Below are 5,416 nucleotides of genomic sequence, written 5' to 3'. Positions count from 1 at the left end.
GGCTGCTTCTCAATACTCTTTTTTTCCACCTTTCAACAGAGAGAAGTTTTGGGCGGATTGTATGTTTCCAAACACGTAGCTTCCTGTATAGCTCCCCAGTCTAAGTGCAAAGTCAAACAAGGACTGTCTCTCTTATAGTTATTTGAGATCAAAGTTCACTTGGATATGGGACACACACATCTAAACACTCAGTTGTTGTAGTGTTATGCAGATGCTGCCTTATCAATGGACCTCCTTCCTTTTCAATCATTAAAATAATAGCCCTGTGCTGTAGCCTCCGCTTCCTGCTGCTCACTCAGTCTCTCTTTCTTATGTCCCTTCTTACCCTTTTGCCATCTTTGTCCCAGTCTTTCAGTAGCCTTGCCTTTCGATTTGTTGCTAGAATGAACAGTCTATTTTTCCCACTGCGCTGGACCAGCAGGGGTCACAGGATGCAAAGTCAGGACGCTCACTCACTCATGGATGTTTAGTGAATTTAGTGAATGGGACAGCGATAAGAGGGGACATAGCTAGGGATAATAATAATAATAGTGAGGTTTCCATACCAAATTTCAAGTTGAGAGAGAGGCCGCCATATCCGCATTACCTGATCAGCCCGTGACGTCAGTCAAGCCCAAGCGTGACGTCAGTTGTCCTCACTTCATCCCATCCATATGACGTCAGTCATGACCATATACAGTAGATGCCGCCCTCTCGCCTAAAGAGGAGCGCCACCGTACAATGGAGTCATACGCCAAAGTACTTGCCATGCATGCCATTTGCTAAATAGTCTCTTGTTAAACCTTACCGACCAGTCTCTCATGATTGAAATACATTTTTATGTTTTTAAGTATCTCCTTTTAAGGTAACCCTGGGTTTATCAGACTGTATGAGCTGCTGGACACCTTAATTTGCCCAAGGGGATCAATAAAGTATCTATCCATCCAGCTATCTATCTAATAATAATCTTCTATACTATAATGACGATAGCGTCTGTCTGTCTCTCTGTCTGTGCTTCGCGTATCTCCAGAACTGTTGGTCGGATCGACTTGAAACTCAGGGAGTGTGCTGATGGCGACCTGACGGAGTGCAGTGCCCTGTTTTCGTGCAATTCGGACGCGAAACACGTTCGATATTTGAATATTTGTCTTCAGTTCTGCTCCTTCAAGCCCTAAGCCCCAGCCCCAGGGGGGCCATTGACACTAAGTGAGAATAGACACAGGGCCGTCACTTTTAACGATCCTGTGTTTACATTGCTGTGAGAATGAGGGGGGCAGCATCCCTCCTCAGGTTCCAATTAAAGAATGTCTTGCAATGCAGCGGAGAGGGGGCAGCATGAAGGAGCAAAGAATAGTAGGAGAATATGTATTTGTAAGCTGAATAAGCAGCATTAATATTCATCAAGTCTGTCATGAATAAAATCAAGGGGAAATAATCAGTAGAGCTCAGTGATCTTAGTTAAGTGAGATTTCTAAGAGATTTTTACATGGCTATAATGGTAGGCTATAATGAGTCACGCATTCAGAAATAATATCCTCTAGCGCCACTTTCGGGAACCCCCATCCTGTGTAAGTAGGGGTTACATGCTGCCACTCCGACGTGCTGCCACTCCGACGTTCTGCCACTCCGAAATATCGGCACTCAGAAAGGGGGTCTATATTCCCCGTTTTTCACTAACCTCTCCCAGCCCCCACGCCAAACCTAACCTCCCCCCATGCCTAAACCTAACCTCCCCCAGACCCTAACCCAAAACCTAACCTCTCCCACCCCCACGCCTAAACCTAAGGTCGGCATTGCGGCTTCTAAGGTGAACGACCGCCAGTCCGAATAATGGAAGTTAACGTTCGGAGTGGCAGCATGTCGGAAAGGCAGAGGAACCCCGTAAGTAGGGTTCCCAGAGTAAAACCTGGCCATTTCCACCACTGCTTATGGATGAGCATCATCTGCTGCATGCCATCGAGAACCGTTGGTCGGATCGACTTCAAACTTTAGGAGTGTGCCCTATTGTGCAGTGCAGTGCCCTATGGGCATAGCGCCACCTACTGGCAACAAAAAATATGGTTTATCTTATGAACCGTTTGTCCGATGGACTTCAAATTTGGGGAGTGCGCTGATGGGAACTTAGGGAGACTCAAGCCAGTCCAAGGAGATGAATTCCGTGCAATTTGGCATAGCGCCACCTACTGGCAACACAAAAAGTGCTTTATCTCCATTGCCATTCATCTGATCGACTTCAAACTTCAAACACTGGGAGTGCGCTTAGGGGCACTCAACGGAGCGCAGGGAGCTGAATTCCATGCAATTTGGCTTAGTGCCACCTACTGGCAACACAAAAGCGCTTTATCTCGATAGCCATTCATCTGATCAACTTCAAACTTGGGGAGTGTGCTGCTGGGAACCTGACATAGATCAGTGCCGAGTTCTGTGCAATTCCGCACAGCACCACCTACTGGCAACACAAAAAGTTGTTTATCTTGAGAACCGTTCATCCGATTGACTTCAAACTTGGGCAGTGTGCTCCTGGGAACTCGAAGTAGTGCGGCGCTGAATATCTTGCAATTTCCCGCACCACTTACTGGCAACACAAAAAGCAGTTTATCTCGAGAAACATTTGTCCGATTGACTTCAAACTTAGGGAGTGCGCTGCTCGGACCCCGATGGAGTGCGCTGCCGCATTTCATGCAATTTGGACTTATTCCAGGACTGTCTGTATGTCTGTCTTTCGTGTAGCTCGAGAACCGTTTGTCAGATCGACTTCAAACTTGGGGAGTGCACTTAGGGGGACCTGACAGAGTGCAGTGTGTGTGCAGGGGGGAGCTCCCACAGTGTGGTGCATGGGGGAATGGGCACTGCACTAGTAATAATAATACATACAATAATAATACATGGGACTTATAGTGCTTTTAGAGGACTCAAAGACGCTTTACACTAAACACTGAGGTGACAACGATACTGCAGCAAACAATGGACACACATGACACAGACACACAGGGATAGGTGGGGGGAGACAAGGTGGTGGAGAAGAGATGGGTCTTAAGGAGGATTTGAAAAACTGTGACTGACTGAGTTAGGGTGTAAACTCTACACTAAGGGCTACGTCCAAACTAGTTAGTTTGACACTAAAGTTGTGTCTTTGTTTAGTTGCACCATGGAGACATAAGGTACATCTTAACTAGTAGTCCTTGAACCCCACACTAGCCAAAATAGTGTTGCAGAAAATGACGTGTACAGTATCTGTGACCAATTAGTGAAATGCATGGTGGAAAGGGTGTTTATTTAGCATTTCAATCATGAGAGAGAAGGAAAGTACGATAAACTTTAATGATAAAACAACACTTAGATTTGGCGAATGACTCCATGGAATGATGACGCTCCTCTGAGACAAGAGGAGGACGTCAGTGATTTATAGGATAGAGAACCCCCATAGGGAGTTCTACTGGAGTCATGACATTGGTGGTGTTCAGGGGAGGAGGAGGGGCGAAGCAGCAGCTACGCAGGAACAGCAGCTATATGGGTGAACAAACAGGGTGAGTTACAACTTGCAAGAGTCTTAAATAGAACTTCATTTAGGTGATTGGCAACAGCCGAAGAGAGGGAAAGCGTGGGAGACATTGATTGGACAGGGATAAAGAGGGCGTGCATATTTATGAATGGCTGATGTAACCTGAGGGCGTTGCTGCAGGGGAGAGAGAGATGAATGGAAAGGAACCATGGATTAGTGAATGGGATGGATAAACAATCATTGACTAGTGAAGTAGTCTTCATTATTGAAAACAGTCTAAGACATTATTTTCTTTTTCTTTTTTTTCAATTTTTAGAGAACAATATACAAACAAGACAAACAGGCTCAGACACAGGAAAATAAAGAAAAAAAACATTGCAACATGGCGCTATCAGTCACATAAGGTGCTTATATGTTTGTAAAAAAAAAAGTGCATGGGGTCCCGCGCAAAGGGTCCATGAGATACCAGCTGGGCCGAGCCATCCCTCACTCCTAACCTCAGTTATTGGTCATTCTTTACCTCGTCAAAGTAGTCCAAAAACGGGTCCCAGATAGTTGAGAACCTTCCAAGCGTGTTGCTCTCAGGCACCTGAGTTTCTCTATCTGTACAACAGAGATCATGCCCATCAGCCACAACTGAAAAGAAGGTGAAGAGGACTTTTTGGCGACTGTTGTCCCCAATGTCAGAGATTGTTGCACAGCTGTAGGGAAGTTCAGTGAGGACTCCGAGCAGCCAAAGATGGCGAGTTCTGCCTCCGGTTGTAGGATTATTTTGTAGGCCTTAGAGTACCAGTCAAATATTTTGGCCCAGAATCCTGTTAATGAAGGGCAGAACCAGAAGGCATGAGATAGTGTGCCCTCTGACACCTGACACCTGTCACACATATTTAGTGTTGTTGAATTAAGTCGAATAAAAACAGTCTGGACATGTTGCCCACCGCAAATTACTGCTTTCATATTTCATCAACACTAACCAAATGATAACATTCTTGAGTAATGTTCGTTTAGGTTCATAATACTGATAAAGTTTATCTGTGAGCTCTTCATCGTCATGCATTGTAAGCTAATTTACCACCATCCTGCCTCGCTAAATTGTTGCTGTTATTTTAATTTGTATGCAGTGCCGCAGCTTCTGGAAAACAAAAGCGTGAGTCATAAATATCAAAGGGTGTAATAATTTATCAGGGAGAACGCGTTACTGACGCAAAACAACGATGCGCCATGGTGCCAACTGCCAATACCGTGCCAACTGCTATTTTATGGAGGACACCTAGTTGGTGGTAGGTGGAAGATTTAAGTTATAACTTATTCCTACGTTGTAACTATTTCACTTGGTACAACCCATATATTTTTTGTAGTGCGTAAACTCGGACTTAGTGAGACTTTACGCACAAACTAGGTTACATTTCAACTTACGCACAGCTGGTGCAACCCACTGCAGAGCCTCAGAGCCTGGGATAGGAAGGTCGTAGAGAATGGTTATTCGAGGAGTGGCTAGCGCACATGTGTCAAACTCAAAGCCCATGGGCACCTAATTTTATGTGGCACCCTGAGAGCTAGCAAAGAATACAGATTGCGTAATACAATTATATTGCCGCCCGCTGCTAACAAAAAAAAGCTATTGTTAAATATTTAATTAATAACTTTTGAACGACTATCAATATGATTTAAAAATTCAAGGAAAGCAGAAATTCTCAGCTATTGAGGGGTACCTCACATGTCTCATTTGGACATTCAGAGGTTTAGTAGTGAACATGGTTATTCTATCATGTTCAGTAGCATTGATTCATCAAGGAAACCTCTGATTCTTTGTCTCAAACCGGGATCGGGAGCAATTTTAAAGTTTTTTGCTCATAACTGACAGGGAACTTCAAATACAGCAGTCATCATGAAGCATCAACATCCCACTTCGTACACATCATAAATAATACATAA

Source organism: Poromitra crassiceps (assembly GCF_964638095.1).
Source record: "Poromitra crassiceps genome assembly, chromosome: 9".
NCBI lineage: Eukaryota > Metazoa > Chordata > Actinopteri > Beryciformes > Melamphaidae > Poromitra > Poromitra crassiceps.
The sequence above is the reverse complement of the archived record's forward strand: the minus strand, read 5'-3'. Positions refer to the sequence as shown.